This window comes from Phalangium opilio, unplaced genomic scaffold (genome assembly GCF_054372755.1).
Source record: "Phalangium opilio isolate 3A_F unplaced genomic scaffold, DU_Popi_V2 ptg000013l_1, whole genome shotgun sequence".
NCBI classification, from domain to species: Eukaryota; Metazoa; Arthropoda; class Arachnida; order Opiliones; family Phalangiidae; genus Phalangium; species Phalangium opilio.
This window is the reverse complement of record NW_028324148.1, coordinates 2,523,776-2,542,788: the sequence shown is the minus strand read 5'-3', so window position 1 is coordinate 2,542,788 and position 19,013 is coordinate 2,523,776. Positions and strand designations below refer to the sequence as shown.

At 40.1% G+C, this 19,013-nt stretch overlaps 16 non-coding genes across 16 annotated transcripts; all 16 read right to left on the bottom strand.

Annotated features, from left to right (window-relative positions):
• Positions 1 to 97: 97 nt before the first annotated feature.
• TRNAV-AAC (transfer RNA valine (anticodon AAC)) lies at positions 98 to 170 on the bottom strand. Its single transcript has one exon. It is a non-coding gene; the product is annotated as a tRNA-Val (tRNA).
• Positions 171 to 428: 258 nt separating this feature from the next.
• On the bottom strand, positions 429 to 501 carry TRNAV-UAC (transfer RNA valine (anticodon UAC)). The gene has a single exon. It is a non-coding gene; the product is annotated as a tRNA-Val (tRNA).
• A 203-nt stretch (positions 502 to 704) lies between these two features.
• On the bottom strand, positions 705 to 777 carry TRNAV-AAC (transfer RNA valine (anticodon AAC)). Its single transcript has one exon. It is a non-coding gene; the product is annotated as a tRNA-Val (tRNA).
• Positions 778 to 1,035: 258 nt separating this feature from the next.
• TRNAV-UAC (transfer RNA valine (anticodon UAC)) lies at positions 1,036 to 1,108 on the bottom strand. The gene has a single exon. It is a non-coding gene; the product is annotated as a tRNA-Val (tRNA).
• A 203-nt stretch (positions 1,109 to 1,311) lies between these two features.
• Positions 1,312 to 1,384, bottom strand: TRNAV-AAC (transfer RNA valine (anticodon AAC)). Its single transcript has one exon. It is a non-coding gene; the product is annotated as a tRNA-Val (tRNA).
• Positions 1,385 to 2,054: 670 nt separating this feature from the next.
• TRNAV-AAC (transfer RNA valine (anticodon AAC)) lies at positions 2,055 to 2,127 on the bottom strand. The gene has a single exon. It is a non-coding gene; the product is annotated as a tRNA-Val (tRNA).
• A 258-nt stretch (positions 2,128 to 2,385) lies between these two features.
• TRNAA-UGC (transfer RNA alanine (anticodon UGC)) lies at positions 2,386 to 2,458 on the bottom strand. The gene has a single exon. It is a non-coding gene; the product is annotated as a tRNA-Ala (tRNA).
• Positions 2,459 to 3,678: 1,220 nt separating this feature from the next.
• Positions 3,679 to 3,751, bottom strand: TRNAV-AAC (transfer RNA valine (anticodon AAC)). Its single transcript has one exon. It is a non-coding gene; the product is annotated as a tRNA-Val (tRNA).
• A 257-nt stretch (positions 3,752 to 4,008) lies between these two features.
• Positions 4,009 to 4,081, bottom strand: TRNAV-UAC (transfer RNA valine (anticodon UAC)). The gene has a single exon. It is a non-coding gene; the product is annotated as a tRNA-Val (tRNA).
• A 1,017-nt stretch (positions 4,082 to 5,098) lies between these two features.
• On the bottom strand, positions 5,099 to 5,171 carry TRNAL-AAG (transfer RNA leucine (anticodon AAG)). Its single transcript has one exon. It is a non-coding gene; the product is annotated as a tRNA-Leu (tRNA).
• Positions 5,172 to 5,896: 725 nt separating this feature from the next.
• Positions 5,897 to 5,969, bottom strand: TRNAV-AAC (transfer RNA valine (anticodon AAC)). The gene has a single exon. It is a non-coding gene; the product is annotated as a tRNA-Val (tRNA).
• A 258-nt stretch (positions 5,970 to 6,227) lies between these two features.
• Positions 6,228 to 6,300, bottom strand: TRNAV-UAC (transfer RNA valine (anticodon UAC)). The gene has a single exon. It is a non-coding gene; the product is annotated as a tRNA-Val (tRNA).
• A 670-nt stretch (positions 6,301 to 6,970) lies between these two features.
• Positions 6,971 to 7,043, bottom strand: TRNAV-UAC (transfer RNA valine (anticodon UAC)). The gene has a single exon. It is a non-coding gene; the product is annotated as a tRNA-Val (tRNA).
• A 339-nt stretch (positions 7,044 to 7,382) lies between these two features.
• On the bottom strand, positions 7,383 to 7,455 carry TRNAL-AAG (transfer RNA leucine (anticodon AAG)). The gene has a single exon. It is a non-coding gene; the product is annotated as a tRNA-Leu (tRNA).
• A 203-nt stretch (positions 7,456 to 7,658) lies between these two features.
• TRNAL-AAG (transfer RNA leucine (anticodon AAG)) lies at positions 7,659 to 7,731 on the bottom strand. Its single transcript has one exon. It is a non-coding gene; the product is annotated as a tRNA-Leu (tRNA).
• A 2,602-nt stretch (positions 7,732 to 10,333) lies between these two features.
• Positions 10,334 to 10,406, bottom strand: TRNAT-UGU (transfer RNA threonine (anticodon UGU)). The gene has a single exon. It is a non-coding gene; the product is annotated as a tRNA-Thr (tRNA).
• Between the last annotated feature and the right edge of the window lie 8,607 nt (positions 10,407 to 19,013).

Sequence of the window (19,013 nt, the reverse complement as noted above, 5' to 3'; positions counted from 1 at the left end):
CATAATTTTTGCCAACCCTGCACCATAGATTCGTAGTAACTCTGAGTTTTCCAAGAGACCTAGCTTATTTTTATGCCTAATCACGATGGACAAAACATGTACCTACCAGGGTTCGAACCTAGGACCTTCCGCGTGTTAAGCGGACGTGATAACCACTACACTACAGATACGTAGTAATTTTGAGTTTTCCAAGAGATCTAGGTAACTAGTATATCCAATCACGATGGTCAAAACATGAATCTAAAGGGGCTCGAACCTGGGACCTTCCGCATGTCAAGCGGACGTGATAACCACTACACCATAGTTAGGTAGTTATAATGAGTTTTCCAAGAGACCTAGCTTATTGTTATGCCCAATCACAATGGTCAAAATATGTATCTACCAGGGCTCGAAACTGGGACCTTCCTCAAATCACGATGGACAAAATATGTATCTACCAGGGCTCGAACCTGGGACATTCCGCGTGTAAAGCGGACGTGATAACCACTACACTATAGATACGTAGTAAAGCTGAGTTTTCCAAGAGAACTAGCTTATTTTTATGCCTAATCACGATGGTCAAAACATGTAACTTATGGGCCTCGAACCTGGGACCTTCCGCGTGTGAAGCGAACGTGATAACCACTACACCATAGATTCGTAGTAACTCCGAGTTTTCCAAGAGACCTAGCTTATTTTTATGCCCAATCACGATGGACAAAACATGTATCTACCAGGGTTCGAACCTAGGACCTTCCGCGTGTTAAGCGGACGTGATAACCACTACACTATAGATACGTTGTAATACTGAGTGTTCCAAGAGATCTAGGTAACTAGTATATCCAATCACGATGGTCAAAACATATATCTTAAGGGGCTCGAACCTGGGACCTTCCGCGTGTCAAGCGGACGTGATAACCACTACACCATAGTTAGGTAGTTATAATGAGTTTTCCAAGAGACCTAGCTTATTGTTATGCCCAATCACAATGGTCAAAATATGTATCTACCAGGGCTCGAAACTGGGACCTTCCTCAAATCACGATGGACAAAATATGTATCTACCAGGGCTCGAACCTGGGACATTCCGCGTGTAAAGCGGACGTGATAACCACTACACTATAGATACGTAGTAAAGCTGAGTTTTCCAAGAGAACTAGCTTATTTTTATGCCTAATCACGATGGTCAAAACATGTAACTTATGGGCCTCGAACCTGGGACCTTCCGCGTGTGAAGCGAACGTGATAACCACTACACCATAGATTCGTAGTAACTCCGAGTTTTCCAAGAGACCTAGCTTATTTTTATGCCCAATCACGATGGACAAAACATGTATCTACCAGGGTTCGAACCTAGGACCTTCCGCGTGTTAAGCGGACGTGATAACCACTACACTATAGATACGTTGAAATACTGAGTGTTCCAAGAGATCTAGGTAACTAGTATATCCAATCACGATGGTCAAAACATATATCTTAAGGGGCTCGAACCTGGGACCTTCCGCGTGTCAAGCGGACGTGATAACCACTACACCATAGTTAGGTAGTTATAATGAGTTTTCCAAGAGACCTAGCTTATTGTTATGCCCAATCACAATGGTCAAAATATGTATCTACCAGGGCTCGAAACTGGGACCTTCCTCAAATCACGATGGACAAAATATGTATCTACCAGGGCTCGAACCTGGGACATTCCGCGTGTAAAGCGGACGTGATAACCACTACACTATAGCTACGTAGTAAAGCTGACTTTTCCAAGAGAACAAGCTTATTTTTATGCCTAATCACGATGGTCAAAACATGTATCTTATGGGCCTCGAACCTGGGACCTTCCGCGTGTTAGCCGGACGTGATAACCACTACACCTTGGACACGTAGTAATGCTGAAATTTCCAAGAGACCTAGCTTTTTTATGCCCAATCACGATGGACAAAACATGTATCCACCCGGGCTGGAATCTGGGACATTCCGCGTGTGAAGCGGACGTGATAACCACTACACCATAGATTCGTAGTAATTCTGAGTTTTCCAAGAGACCTAGCTTATTTTTATGCCCAATCACGATGGACAAAACATGTATCTACCAGGGTTCGAACCTAGGACCTTCCGCGTGTTAAGCGGACGTGATAACCACTACACTATAGATACGTAGTAATACTGAGTTTTCCAAGAGATCTAGGTAACTAGTATATCCAATCACGATGGTCAAAATATATATCTAAAGGGGCTCGAACCTGGGACCTTCCGCGTGTCAAGCGGACGTGATAACAACTACACCATAGTTAGGTACTTACAATGAGTTTTTCAAGAGACCTAGCTTATTGTTATGCCCAATCACGATGGTCAAAATATGTATCTACCAGGGCTCGAAACTGGGACCATCCTCAAATCACGATGGACAAAATATGTATCTACCAGGGCTCGAACCTGGGACATTCCGCGTGCAAAGCGGACGTGATAACCACTACACTATAGATACGTAGTAAAGCTGAGTTTTCCAAGAGAACTAGCTTATTTTTATGCCTAATCACGATGGTACAAACATGTATCTTATGGGCCTCGAACCTGGTACCTTCCGCGTGTTAGCCGGACGTGATAACCACTACACCATAGATACGCAGCAATGCTGAAATTTCCAAGAGACCTAGCTTTTTTATGCCTAATCACGATGGACAAAACATGTATCCACCCGGGCTCGAACCTGGGACATTCCGCGTGTCAAGCGGACGTGATAACCACTACACCATAGTTAGGTAGCTATAATGAGTTTTCCAAGAGACCTAGCTTATTTTTATGCCTAATCACGATGGTCAAAACATGTAACTTATGGGCCTCGAATCTGGGACCTTCCGCGTGTGAAGCGATCGTGATAACCACTACACCATAGATTCGTAGTAACTCTGAGTTTTCCAAGAGACCTAGCTTATTTTTATGCCCAATCACGATGGACAAAACATGTATCTACCATGGTTCGAACCTAGGACCTTCTGCGTGTTAAGCGGACGTGATAACCACTACACTATAGATACGTAGTAATACTGAGTTTTCCAAGAGATCTAGGTAACTAGTATATCCAATCACGATGGTCAAAACATATATCTTAAGGGGCTCGAACCTGGGACCTTCCGCGTGTCAAGCGGACGTGATAACCACTACACCATAGTTAGGTAGTTATAATGAGTTTTCCAAGAGACCTAGCTTATTGTTATGCCCAATCACAATGGTCAAAATATGTATCTACCAGGGCTCGAAACTGGGACCTTCCTCAAATCACGATGGACAAAATATGTATCTACCAGGGCTCGAACCTGGGACATTCCGCGTGTAAAGCGGACGTGATAACCACTACACTATAGCTACGTAGTAAAGCTGAGTTTTCCAAGAGAACTAGCTTATTTTTATGCCTAATCACGATGGTCAAAACATGTATCTTATGGGCCTCGAACCTGGGACCTTCCGCGTGTTAGCCGGACGTGATAACCACTACACCATGGACACGTAGCAATGCTGAAATTTCCAAGAGACCTAGCTTTTTTATGCCCAATCACGATGGACAAAACATGTATCCACCCGGGCTGGAATCTGGGACATTCCGCGTGTGAAGCGGACGTGATAACCACTACACCATAGATTCGTAGTAATTCTGAGTTTTCCAAGAGACCTAGCTTATTTTTATGCCCAATCACGATGGACAAAACATGTATCTACCAGGGTTCGAACCTAGGACCTTCCGCGTGTTAAGCGGACGTGATAACCACTACACTATAGATACGTAGTAATACTGAGTTTTCCAAGAGATCTAGGTAACTAGTATATCCAATCACGATGGTCAAAATATATATTAAAGGGGCTCGAACCTGGGACCTTCCGCGTGTCAAGCGGACGTGATAACAACTACACCATAGTTAGGTACTTACAATGAGTTTTCCAAGAGACCTAGCTTATTGTTATGCCCAATCACGATGGTCAAAATATGTATCTACCAGGGCTCGAAACTGGGACCATCCTCAAATCACGATGGACAAAATATGTATCTACCAGGGCTCGAACCTGGGACATTCCGCGTGTAAAGCGGACGTGATAGCCACTACACTATAGATACGTAGTAAAGCTGAGTTTTCCAAGAGAACTAGCTTATTTTTATGCCTAATCACGATGGTCAAAACATGTATCTTATGGGCCTCGAACCTGGGACCTTCCGCGTGTTAGCCGGACGTGATAACCACTACACCATAGATACGTAATAATGCTGAAATTTCCAAGAGACCTAGCTTTTTTATGCCCAATCACGATGGACAAAACATGTAACTTATGGGCCTCGAATCTGGGACCTTCCGCGTGTGAAGCGATCGTGATAACCACTACACCATAGATTCGTAGTAACTCTGAGTTTTCCAAGAGACCTAGCTTATTTTTATGCCCAATCACGATGGACAAAACATGTATCTACCAGGGTTCGAACCTACGACCTTCTGCGTGTTAAGCGGACGTGATAACCACTACACTATAGATACGTAGTAATACTGAGTTTTCCAAGAGATCTAGGTAACTAGTATATCCAATCACGATGGTCAAAACATATATCTAAAGGGGCTCGAACTTGGGACCTTCCGCGTGTCACGCGGACGTGATAACCACTACACCATAGTTAGGTACTTATAATGAGTTTTCCAAGAGACCTAGCTTATTGTTATGCCCAATCACGATCGTCAAAATATGTATCTACCAGGGCTCGAAACTGGGACATTCCGCGTGTAAAGCGGACGTGATAGCCACTACACTATAGATACGTAGTAAAGCTGAGTTTTCCAAGAGAACTAGCTTATTTTTATGCCTAATCACGATGGTCAAAACATGTATTTTATGGGCCTCGAACCTGGGACCTTCCGCGTGTTAGCCGGACGTGATAACCACTACACCATAGATACTGAAATTTCCAAGAGACCTAGCTTTTTTATGCCCAATCACGATGGACAAAACATGTATCCACCCGGGCTGGAATCTGGGACATTCCGCGTGTCAAGCGGACGTGATAACCACTACACAATAGTTAGGTAGTTATAATGATTTTTCCAAGAGACCTAGCTTATTTTTATGCCCAATCACGATGGACAAAACATGTATCTACCAGGGTTCGAACCTAGGACCTTCCGCGTCTTAAGCGGACGTGATAACCACTACACTATAGATACGTAGTATTACTGAGTTTTCCAAGAGATCTAGGTAACTAGTATATCCAATCACGATGGTCAAAACATGTATCTAAAGGGGCTCAAACCTGGGACCTTCCGCGTGTCAAGCGGACGTGATAACCACTACACCATAGTTAGGTAGTTATAATGAGTTTTCCAAGAGACCTAGCTTATTGTTATGCCCAATCACAATGGTCAAAATATGTATCTACCAGGGCTCGAAACTGGGACCTTCCTCAAATCACGATGGACAAAATATGTATCTACCAGGGCTCGAAACTGGGACCTTCCTCAAATCACGATGGACAAAATATGTATCTACCAGGGCTCGAACCTGGGACATTCCGCGTGTAAAGCGGACGTGATAACCACTACACTATAGCTACGTAGTAAAGCTGAGTTTTCCAAGAGAACTAGCTTATTTTTATGCCTAATCACGATGGTCAAAACATGTATCTTATGGGCCTCGAACCTGGGACCTTCCGCGTGTTAGCCGGACGTGATAACCACTACACCATGGACACGTAGCAATGCAGAAATTTCCAAGAGACCTAGCTTTTTTATGCCCAATCACGATGGACAAAACATGTATCCACCCGGGCTGGAATCTGGGACATTCCGCGTGTGAAGCGGACGTGATAACCACTACACCATAGATTCGTAGTAATTCTGAGTTTTCCAAGAGACCTAGCTTATTTTTATGCCCAATCACGATGGACAAAACATGTATCTACCAGGGTTCGAACCTAGGACCTTCCGCGTGTTAAGCGGACGTGATAACCACTACACTATAGATACGTAGTAATACTGAGTTTTCCAAGAGATCTAGGTAACTAGTATATCCAATCACGATGGTCAAAATATATATCTAAAGGGGCTCGAACCTGGGACCTTCCGCGTGTCAAGCGGACGTGATAACAACTACACCATAGTTAGGTACTTACAATGAGTTTTCCAAGAGACCTAGCTTATTGTTATGCCCAATCACGATGGTCAAAATATGTATCTACCAGGGCTCGAAACTGGGACCATCCTCAAATCACGATGGACAAAATATGTATCTACCAGGGCTCGAACCTGGGACATTCCGCGTGTAAAGCGGACGTGATAGCCACTACACTATAGATACGTAGTAAAGCTGAGTTTTCCAAGAGAACTAGCTTATTTTTATGCCTAATCACGATGGTCAAAACATGTATCTTATGGGCCTCGAACCTGGGACCTTCCGCGTGTTAGCCGGACGTGATAACCACTACACCATAGATACGTAATAATGCTGAAATTTCCAAGAGACCTAGCTTTTTTATGCCCAATCACGATGGACAAAACATGTAACTTATGGGCCTCGAATCTGGGACCTTCCGCGTGTGAAGCGATCGTGATAACCACTACACCATAGATTCGTAGTAACTCTGAGTTTTCCAAGAGACCTAGCTTATTTTTATGCCCAATCACGATGGACAAAACATGTATCTACCAGGGTTCGAACCTAGGACCTTCTGCGTGTTAAGCGGACGTGATAACCACTACACTATAGATACGTAGTAATACAGAGTTTTCCAAGAGATCTAGGTAACTAGTATATCCAATCACGATGGTCAAAACATATATCTAAAGGGGCTCGAACTTGGGACCTTCCGCGTGTCACGCGGACGTGATAACCACTACACCATAGTTAGGTACTTAAAATGAGTTTTCCAAGAGACCTAGCTTATTGTTATGCCCAATCACGATCGTCAAAATATGTATCTACCAGGGCTCGAAACTGGGACCTTCCTCAAATCACGATGGACAAAATATGTATCTACCAGGGCTCGAACCTGGGACATTCCGCGTGTAAAGCGGACGTGATAGCCACTACACTATAGATACGTAGTAAAGCTGAGTTTTCCAAGAGAACTAGCTTATTTTTATGCCTAATCACGATGGTCAAAACATGTATCTTATGGGCCTCGAACCTGGGACCTTCCGCGTGTTAGCCGGACGTGATAACCACTACACCATAGATACGTAATAATGCTGAAATTTCCAAGAGACCTAGCTTTTTTATGCCCAATCACGATGGACAAAACATGTATCCACCCGGGCTGGAATCTGGGACATTCCGCGTGTCAAGCGGACGTGATAACCACTACACAATAGTTAGGTAGTTATAATGATTTTTCCAAGAGACCTAGCTTATTTTTATGCCCAATCACGATGGACAAAACATGTATCTACCAGGGTTCGAACCTAGGACCTTCCGCGTCTTAAGCGGACGTGATAACCACTACACTATAGATACGTAGTAATACTGAGTTTTCCAAGAGATCTAGGTAATTAGTATATCCAATCACGATGGTCAAAACATGTATCTAAAGACGCTCGAACCTGGGACCTTCCGCGTGTCAAGCGGACGTGACAACCACTACACCATAGTTAGGTACTTATAATGAGTTTTCCAAGAGACCTAGCTTATTGTTATGCCCAATCACGATGGACAAAACATGTATCTACCAGGGTTCGAACCTAGGACCTTCCGCGTCTTAAACGGACGTGATAACCACAACACTATAGATACGTAGTATTACTGAGTTTTCCAAGAGATCTAGGTAACTAGTATATCCAATCACGATGGTCAAAACATGTATCTAAAGAGGCTCGAACCTGGGACCTTCCGCGTGTCAAGCGGACGTGACTACCACTACACCATAGTTAGGTACTTATAATGAGTTTTCCAAGAGACCTACACACTGAGAAACTAATGTCAAAAAAACAATAGTTTTCACCATGTTTTTGATTGTTTAATGCTGTTATCCAGAAAAACCTCTAACAAGCCTTAATATATACAGGTAGTCGCTGTTTTTTGAAATTACATTACCTTAATTTTAAATATACAGCAAAACATTTTTTTTATGTTAACGACTGTGGAAAAAACAGCTAGTTTTTATTTCTCAAACGGAAGTGCAGGATATGTTATTATTAATAGAACGTTGCTGTTTTCCGGGAAAAAAAGGATTCTGCCGTGAAGAATACAGTAGTGTATAATTAAAACACAGATAGTTACACTATTAAGTATAAATTTAACGTATGTTTTACTGTTTAATCCACCGTAAATTAAAGTTTTGCATACTATAATTTGAACATTAAATACTTTACTTTAAACCTTGAAGCACTTTATTTTAAACCTTGAAGCACTTTATTTTAAACCTTTGAAGCGCTTCAATTTAAACCTTGAAGCAATATAACCTAATCTTACCTAGCCATGCTAAGCCTTTTGGAAAAGTTCCGCGTTTATTATGAAAGGACCCATATGAAAATAAAAATATTTTGGAAAGTCAGTGAATTGCTAACCATAGTTAGGTACTTATAATGATTTTTCCAAGAGACCTAGCTTATTTTTATGCCCAATCACGATGGACAAAACATGTTTCTACCAGGGTTCGAACCTGGGACCTTCCGCGTGTTAGCCGGACGTGAAAACCACTACACCATAGATACGTAGTTATACTGAGTTTTCCGAGAGATCTAGCTTATTTTTATGCCCAATCACGATGGATAAAACATGTATCAACCAGGGCTCGAACCTGGGACCTTCCGCGTGTAAAGCCGACGTGATAACCACGATACTATAGATACGTAGTAAAACTGAGTTTTCCAAGAGACCCAGCTTATTTTTATGCCTAATCACAATGGTCAAAACATGTATCTTATGGGCCTCGAACCTGGAACCTTCCGCGTGTTAGCCGGACTTCATAACCACTATCCCATAGATAGTGTTCGTACGGGGACCCCGACCCCGACCCCGAAAACCGGGGATCCCCGACTTTTTCCCCCGACCCCGACCCCGGTACCTAACATGTAAAATGTAGTCGGGGTTTTTTTCGGGGTTAGATTTTGGTTATTTTATTTTTATCAAATTATTTTTTGTCCTGCGCCAAAAACAATCATCTCATTCGTCTCAAATAAGTGCTCCGCATCTCCTTTATGAAAAAAAGGGCTAGGGGTAACTAACAACAAACAAAAAACAGTAAAAACAGTCACCAAAATTCCAAAGTTCACCATCCTCCCTCTCGTAGATCGGCGGCCCTCCCGCGTCTTTTGTAATGGCAGTGGTCTTTCGTGGGATTCGTAGCTGCGTAGCTCGGAAAGTCGGAATTTATTGGGCTTTTTTACAGTTCGAATTTGTATATTAAAAAAGCTTCTTTCCAAACACCCAGAAATTTAACGATTTTTTTCATCATTTTTCCAAAATTTTTCAGCATGCGATGTCTTACCCCGACCCCGACCCCGACTTGTTTTTTTCGGGGATAACCTGCCCCCGACCCCGACCCCGACCCCGATTAAATTTTTACCCCGTACGAACACTACCCATAGATACTTAGTAATATTGAGTTTTCCAAGAGACCTAGCTTTTTTATGCCCAATCAAGATTTACAAAGCATGAATCTACCAGGGCTCGAACCTGGGACATTCCGCGTGTCAAGCGGACGTGATAACCACTACACCATAGTTAGGTAGCTAAAATGAGTTTTCCAAGAGACCTAGCTTATTGTGCCCAATCACGATGGTCAAAATATGTATCTACCAGGGCTCGAAAATGGGACCTTCCGCAAATCACGATGGGCAAAATATGTATCAACCAGGGTTCGAACCTGGGACCTTCCGCGTGTTAGCCGGACGTGAAAACCACTACACCATAGATACGTAGTTATACTGAGTTTTCCGAGAGATCTAGCTTATTTTTATGCCCAATCACGATGGATAAAACATGTATCAACCAGGGCTCGAACCTGGGACCTTCCGCGTGTAAAGCGGACGTGATAATCACTACACAATAGATACGTAGTAGTACTGAGTTTTCCGGGAGACCTAGCTTATTTTTATGCCTAATCACGATGGTCAAAACATGTATCTTATGGGCCTCGAACCTGGGACCTTCCGCACGTTAGCCGGACGTGATAACCACTACACCATAGATACGTAGTAATGCTGAGTTTTCCAAGAGACCTAGCTTTTTATGCCCAATCACGATGGACAAAATATGTATCTACCAGGGCTTGAACCTGTCACTTTCCGCGCGTTAGGCGGACGTGATAACCACTACACCATGGATACGTAGTAATACTGAGTTTTCCGAGAGATCTAGCTTATTTTTATGCCCAATCACGATGGACAAAACATGTATCTACCAGGGCTCGAACCTGGGACCTTCCGCGTACAAAGCGGACGTGATAACCACTACACTGTAGATACGTAGTAAAACTGACTTTTCCAAGAGACCTAGCTTATTTTTATGCCTAATCACGATGGTCAAAACATGTATCTTATGGACCTCGAACCTGAGACCTTCCATGTGTAAAGCGGAAGTGATAACCACTACACAATAGACTATATAAAAACGTCTTGGTTTGGACCAAGGGCGAAAAAACAAACGATATGTGTGTGGTTTATCAATTGACTGAAGTTCAGATGTTGAAATTTTTCTCTAGTTATTTCTATCCACTCAATCCTTAATAAATATTTAATTCAATCAACTGATTTTACTGTTAATCGATCTATTCCCTCTAAATTAATTTAAAAAATTACATATCTACGCTTTTTCAAAAACAATTAATTTCATAATAAAATGTTTTCGGAAAATCTAATTGTTCTTGAAAAAGCGTAGATATGTAATTTTTTCAATTAATTTAGAGGGACTAGATCGATTAACAGTAAAATCAGTTGATTGAATTAAATATTTATTAAGGATTGAGTGGATAAAAATAACTAGAAAAAAATTTCAACATCTGATACTTCAGTCAATTGATAAACCTCACACATATCGTTTGTTTTTTAGGCCTTGGTCCAAACCAAGACGTTTTTATATATTTCAGTTAAGGATTGCTATATTGATTTCCACAGTGCTATTTTCATTGGTATGCTTGTTACTATACAAGAGATTGACGAAATGGAGTGTCAACATTTTAACTTACAGTCGAATACTATTTCGTTCCACCGGTGCGCTTCTAGGACAACGTAAGAATCATTACGATTTTCTGATTATTAACCTCCAAAAGAATAATAATAAAATTAAATGTCATCGACTAACATCTCTCAATTTTAATCCTTTACATTTTCTTCGATATTTAAGTAAAGGTATATCTCATTTCAGATGAATAATGAAAACCTGTAAACCTGATATCGGAATGTTGAATTAACTTCTCTAACGTAAACATCACTGTTTTAAAGGGTATAGAAGCTTCGTTTGAAAAACCTCTGATTTTTATAGCAAAAGATAGAATTAATTACTGTGAATTCAAAAATATCAAGCTTTTAATTCTCCGATTTCTGGTTAATTGGCAATATGCATTTGAAAATGCTTCATATGAAATTATTCGAAATACACTTTTTAAGAAAGGTTGAAACGTTTTCCTTTTTTTGACGTCACACACGCGAGATGGTGCCACTCTCTCCGCTATCAGACCCAGAGTTTAGACAGGGGAGAAGCATGGACAAAGCTCGAGACGCGTATACCTCGCGCGTATAGGATTCCGGCGCTTTTTTTCCTCAACGTCATAGTGATGTCATAAAACAGCCGAACAAGCTCGACAAGACAAAATGATTTATATACCGAAACTGAGTTTTCGTGATTTTCCAATGGATTTTAAAAATCGAAACTTTGGCTCAATTATATTAAAAACTTGATATTTTGAAAGAAGAGACTTGAAAGTGTAATATAATACCACTTTTCTGCTAAAATATGACATGAAATTGGAATTCCCATACCCTTTAACTGCCGTAGCGAAAACACATGTCTTTTGCCATCTTTTCTGTAGTATTTTGTAGTTCAATTCTTCACAGGGTGGACACAGGACCGTTGATTTCAACCCCTAATAATTTGGATATATATGCCATTTGTAGTCACGTCGTCTCTATACGATGGGCTATTAGTTTGGCCTGGTGGGTAGAAGAAGATGATGATGATGTAGAAGATGTTTTGTTCGATATTTTTAAATAGTACTTCGCAAAACCACTTTTAGGTAGCGCTGGCTCCTAGCTCTATGTTCAATAATGTTTTATCAACGATTTTAAAATTTATAATATTTATTTTCTTTTCCACAACCACCGGGAATCAAATCCGGGAACGTCGGATTGCCGGCCAAATACTATACTGCCTCGTCTACGATTGCTTATTGAAGGAGGGTTGCTAAGATAGTAGGAGAGTTGCGACCCTCTCTTGCTTTACAAGCCCCCCCCTTAAAGAGAGAACGAAAGGATGTAGAAGCGGTCCGAGATGTACAGTGAACTCCGAGATATAATAAATAATAAAACTACTTTATTAGGAGTAGAATTGCTCATGTATTCACTTACCAGAGTTGCTGACGCAGAATGTACCAATCAGTTTGTAAAAACAATTTTTCGTCATTTTTTTTCAGATTTTTCCCATAACTTTAAAACATGTTAGAATTACTTTATTTTATTTTTTGAGTTTCTTAAATATTAAAAATTAAAAAAAAGGTAAGTATTAGTTCAAGCCACATTTGAAGCGAATAAATGAAAATTCAGTATATTGACAGAGTCTCGAACGACTGATGTCGCTACGTTGATTAATGTCCTTTGTAGATTAAATTTTCTAACGCAATCGGCAAAGAGTTTCGTTATCGTTCCACGCGATCCCACGTACAGGCCGATAGTCTCCCACTCTCTCACTTCCGGGTATTTATCGCGAAAATACGCGTGAGTCGTATCCATGTACGCCTTTTTCTCCAGGTTAACCCGGGTGGGCTGGTTTAAATGTTGCTCAAAACGTAATTTTGGGTCGATAATGAATCCGACGGGTAGTCTGGCGCTTTGATTTGAGGCGTCAGATTTACATGTTGCATCCGTCCTGTCGATAATCACAAGATCGGCCCGTTTATTAGTTCCGTTCTCGTCTGTGCAGTGTACTTCCTTGTACACTTCGTGACCAGAAGCGATACAGATTGCTTCTATTAGGTTAGCAACCCTATTATACCTTGCAATTACCAACTCATTGGAATGCGGGCAGCAGAGTCCTGCACGGGCCGGGCTTTCCACTTTTGAAAATTATATCGGGCCGGGCCGGGTCGGGCTTTTAAAATTTTGGAAATTAACGGGCCGGGCCGGGCCGAACTTGGTTCTCATTTAATCCAAAATTCAAATGAAAGATAATTTAAATGAGTACAAGCAAACCGATATGATTTTGTTCCTAGGTGAATGTCGCGGTAATGCTCGCGATGCCACAAGGTTATATCGAGAAAGATATCAAAATCGGCCAAATTATCCGGTAGAGGGATCTTTTCGATTGCTTGAAGCAAATCATCGTGGTAATGGGGCTTTTGTTCATCAAGAAAGGCAACCTAGGGTTGATGCTATCGTGGGTCGCCGTGAAAATGAAGAGATGATTTTAGAGGCTTTTGTCGGCAATCCCCATACTAGCAGCAGGGCTGTAGGCAGTGATCTTGGCATAAGCCATAATAGTGTTCTTAGGGTACTCCATAGGAACAGTTTCCATCCGTACCATATTCACTTGCAACAAGCGCTGGCAGAAGGTGACAGACTAAGACGCACAGAGTTCTGTTTGGCTATGAGATGGATGAGGAAAGAAAATCCGAATTTTGTTTCGCAAGTTCTATGGTCTGACGAAGCTACATTCCATAGGGACGGAAATGTGAATAGACATAATATGCATTATTGGTCTTAGGAAAATCCCTACTGGTTGAGAGAAAACTACCACCAAGAGCGATTTAAAAACAAATGTATGGGCTGGAATTTTCGGTGGAAGAATAATAGGTCCTTACTTTTTTGAGGAAAATCTAACTGGAGAAATTTATCTCGATTTTCTCCAAACGACCATCACTGATGCCATTGATGAATTACCTCTAGCTGAAACATGTGGGATGTGGTTTCAACAAGATGGCGCACCACCACACTACCATCGGGGTGTAAGAAACTGGCTAGACGAAAATTTCCCCAACAGGTGGATTGGTCGGTCTGGCCCCTTTCCTTGGCCACCAAGATCTCCTGACCTCACACCGCTGGACTTCTTTCTTTGGGGATATGTGAAAAACGAGGGGTATTCCACAGAGGTGCAAAGTATCGAAGAGCTTCAAAACCGAATACGTTTTGCATTTCTAAGCATTACTGAAGAGACTCTTGCTCGAGTGCTAATCGAAATAAATAACCGTTGCGAAGAATGCATTGAAAGAGACGGAGGACATTTTGAGCACATGCACTAAGTTAAGGAATTATCGTTAAATAAAAAGAAGTTTGAAAATGTTAAATTTTTTGTCCGTATTTTTATTTCTTCATTTTTGACGAATTAAGACGGAATTTTCCGATTTGTTCCATTTTTGCCGAATTTTGAACAAATTATCTGATTGTTCCATTTTTAACGAATTTGGAAGGAATTTTCCGATTTGTTCCATTTTTGTCGAATTTAGAAGGAATTTTTGCGAATGGTTCCATTTTTGCCGAATTTAGAAGGAATTTTCCGACTTGTTCCATTTTTGCCGAAGTTAGAAGGAATTTTCCGACTTGTTCCATTTTTGCCGAATTTAGAAGGAATTTTCCGATTTGTTCCATTTTTGCCGAATTTAGAAGTAATTTTTCGATTTGTTCCATTTTTGCCGAGTTTAGAAGGAATTTACCGATTTGTTCCATTTTTGCCGAAGTTAGAAGGAATTTTTCGACTTGTTCCATTTTTGCCGAATTTAGAAGAAATTTTCCGACTTGTTCCATTTTTGCTGAATTTAGAACGAATTTTCCAACTTGTTCCATTTTTGCCGAATTTAGAAGGAATTTTCCGACTTGTTCCATTTTTGCCGAATTTAGAAGGAATTTTCCGACTTGTTCCATTTTTGCCTAATTTAGAAGGAATTTTCCGACTTGTTCCATTTTTGCCGAATTTAGAAGGAATTTTCCGATTTGTTCCATTTTTGCCGAATTTAGAAGGAATTTTCCGACTTGTTCCATTTTTGCCGAATTTAAAAGGAATTTTCCGACTTGTTCAATTTTTGCCGAATTTAGAAGGAATTTTCCGACTTGTTCCATTTTTGCCGAATTTAGAAATAATTTTCCGATTTGTTCCATTTTTTCCGAATTTAGAAGGAATTTTCCGACTTGTTCCATTTTTGCCGAAGTTAGAAGGAATTTTCCGACTTGTTCCATTTTTGCCGAATTTAGAAATAGTTTTCAGATTTGTTCCATTTTTGCCGTATTTAGAAGGAATTTTCCGATTTTCCATTTTTGCCGAATTTAGAAGGAATTTTCCGATTTGTTCCAGTTTTGTTGAATTTAAAAAGAATTCCATTTACGTTTAACTGCGGCGAACTGACAAATTTTGAAGAAAAGATAATCCCCATAGACCTATTGAGTATTATGATTTGAACCACCCTGTATACAGAAACTTTATTTCTCAAAAATTGCTACCAAGATAGGTGTTAGAAACAGCTTCACTAATAATTTCTACTCTAGATAGCCATATGAACCAATAATGCTCAACGAAAATAAACTTTTTTAGGCTTCGCTTCACGTAAAGTCGTAAACAAAAGTGGGTGTACACTGTAAAAAACAGTTCCTGGAAGAGCTGCTTTAGAATTAGAGGCTGCTGTTTTTGGGCGAGAAATTTATCTGAATTTTTAAAAATTTGTCACACTTACAAAGTACAGCCTAGCCTATTAAGAACAAATGCTGCATCAATACCATAACTAACGTTACCTGATCCAATACTATTAGGGTTAAAATAATAAAACCTAACCTTACCTGACCTAATGCTTCTGGACTTCAAATAACCATGAACTAACCAAACCACACCTTACCTGACCTAATTGGGGCTCAAATAACCAAAATATAATTGGGTTTGAAGTCATCCAACATAACCTGACCCGACAATATTAGGATTCAAAGATCCTAATCTAATGTTATCTGACATATTTGTAGTTCAGATAACACCAAATAACCGGTCCAATGGAGGGAAACTAGAAAGGGAGGTAAAGAGGGTCCTCATTGCCTACCTATTAGATAGTCCCGCTAACGAGTATCCTGGTAAAAATTCGAGGGTGCTGCAAGGTTCGTTTTCCAGCAAAACTACATTTTACCAGGCTGCAAACAAAGCATTAAAAACTAAAAAAATTCACCCGCTGTGGGGGAGAGGTTTCGGCATCTAATGCCCGCTACAACTTCTCAGTTCTATTTTCTTCTATACTTTACCTGATGTAATAATACGGGGGCTCAATTTTCGGCCATATCTCCAAAAGACATTCGACCTGACATCTTCGCATTACGATGTGTTGCATTTAGTAAGTATATAGTAAAGCTAAATTGATAAACAATGTACCTCTACTGGGTATTTTTTACACCCGCGCTTACGGAAATCGCTATTTAGAAAACTGTCGTAACTTGTAAACTGCGTTTTCGGGAACCGTACTAATTCTAAAACAATGATCCCTATTTTTGAAACGGCAGTTTTTACCTCTCCGAGTGACGTATGTCACGGAGAGGTTCTGTAACGATCGTGTGTCTGTTGTTTCACCCACGTGACCGCGTTCGCAGTTTCCAAATCGGAGCAAACGTGTTCGCCATTTTCGAACTGCATTCACAGTCACGGAAATGGCTCCTCTACTTGAGTTCTCACACCACCATCTTCTGGTCTTTGTCCATTCCACACGGACACCAAACTGTACATACTGGCTTCTAATCACCATCATCTTCTGGTCCTCGTCCATTCCACTTGGACAACAGTCTGTACATACTAGCTTCTAATCACAACCATCTTTTGGTCTTCGTCCATCCCTTATGGACACCGGTCTGTACATACTGGCTTCTAATCACCATCATCTTCTGGTCTTCGTCCATTCCACTTGGACACCAGTCTGTACATACTGGCTTCTAATCACCACCATCTTCTGGTCTTTGTCCATCCCACTTGGACACCAGTCTGTACATACTGGCTTCTAATCACCACCATCTTCTGGTCTTTGTCCATCCCACTTGGACACCAGTCTGTACATACTGGCTTCTAAACACCACCATCTACTGGTCTTCCGTCTATTCCACATAGACACCAATCTGTCTCATTGGCTTCTAACTCCATCGTCATCGTTTGGTTTAAGACATTCGCGGCGATCAGCTAGGATTACGGGAAACGTCTAGCCTCCCTAGAGTGGGTTGTCCACCAAAGGTTTTCGCAATTGCGGTTGTTCTTGCTTTTAGCTGTAGTTCTACACCATTATATACTAGCTATTTGAGTAAGGCGAAGCAACCGGCGTATGCTTCATTTCAAACGCCAATATTAGTCAAGTCTCTCAAGAATGTTTAATTGTTCTTTATCAAAACGATGTAACGCTCAATAAGGCGAAAAACTAACGAAGAAAATATTTAATATTAATTATATTTATTTTAATATTTAAGATAATCTTGTTTCTCAACTCAAAATTACTACGGAAAGAGTTAAAAAGCAGTCTATGTTTTTGTCTGTGTGTGTCCGTCAATTGTTACACTAGTGCGTCGCGTTAGCAGTTAGCCTTGTGTTGATGTGTTAAGAAATCATACAGAACCTTAATATTCCCTTTTTCCATAATATAAAGTGAATATGTGGAAGTGTTGGCAAACAAAGAATATTGTTTAGGTGAGACGAGACGATAGTGTTTACACTTCAAACCAGTTGTGAATGTAGCTATCAGAATTTACGGTAAACAGCTGAAACTTAAACTTCATTTCCTGTTCTTTTCCCCATTGACTGATTTCCATATGTCCAAGATTTATCCTTGTTTGATGTAAAATGTCGCCTGCTTTACTGTATATTCGCTATGCTGGGAATACTGCTTCAATATTTAGTAAATTTTTACTTCAAAATAGAGAAATAATTCCATATCTAGGTTAATAAGCTTGTAGTAGTAGACCTCTTGACTCGGAGAGGTAATATTTTGGTTTTCCCAACTTGTTTTACTTTACTTTGGTTTTTTGGCAGAGCTGTGCTAAATAATTAGTGAGCTAATTGAATTTCTAATTAATTAGCAACATTTACTAATTGAAAATGTTAATTGAATTTTAATTACCTTAGTGCTAATTGAGAAGTAATTCTAATTATTTAGTATGAATAGGAAAGGTAATTATCTAATTAAAATTTAATTAGATTTAGGATTAACTAATTAGCCAATTGGAATTTTAATTAATCTTTTAATTTAGTAAAAACTAAAAATTGAGGAATTAACTCTTGAATCATCTATTTGAATATGAAAACGGCCTTATTATATCGAAGAGGAAACCTTAGTGTTACTCTAAATATTTCAGCTCCTCAAAACATGAGAGAATACTAGTACTAGTAGAAAATTTCGTAAATCGTAACTGTCCCATTTCGAAATTTCGACTGTTTTTCCTACTCGAATTTATAGCAGTGCCAATGGATTTACAACTCAGAGTCCATTATAGGAACTGTGGCAAGAAAATGAAGAAATGAGACTAATTTTAACACGACGGAAGGCTCGAGGCTTGTCTCATTTTTCGTGAATATTTCACGGCTTCCGTACCCGTTTTTCAATGGCATTAAAACATTAAACTTTGCATTACCAAAGTACTAAATCCATGGGCGCTTTTAAACTTTTATGTTTACTTATGGTTTCTTTTTTTCCTTAATTAGACTAGTAATTAATTAGAAATTAGTAATTCTAATTAATTAGTTAGATAAATAAATGGATAATTTCTAATTGAATTTAATTCGTTTCTATGTCTAATTGCTAATTGGCTAATTAATTAGTTTATAAATATTTACCTAATTTCTAATTCTAATTCAATTAGTAGTCAGCTAATTAGCACAGCTCTGTTTTTTGGAACCGAGGTTGCTCTTACATGGTACATCCATCA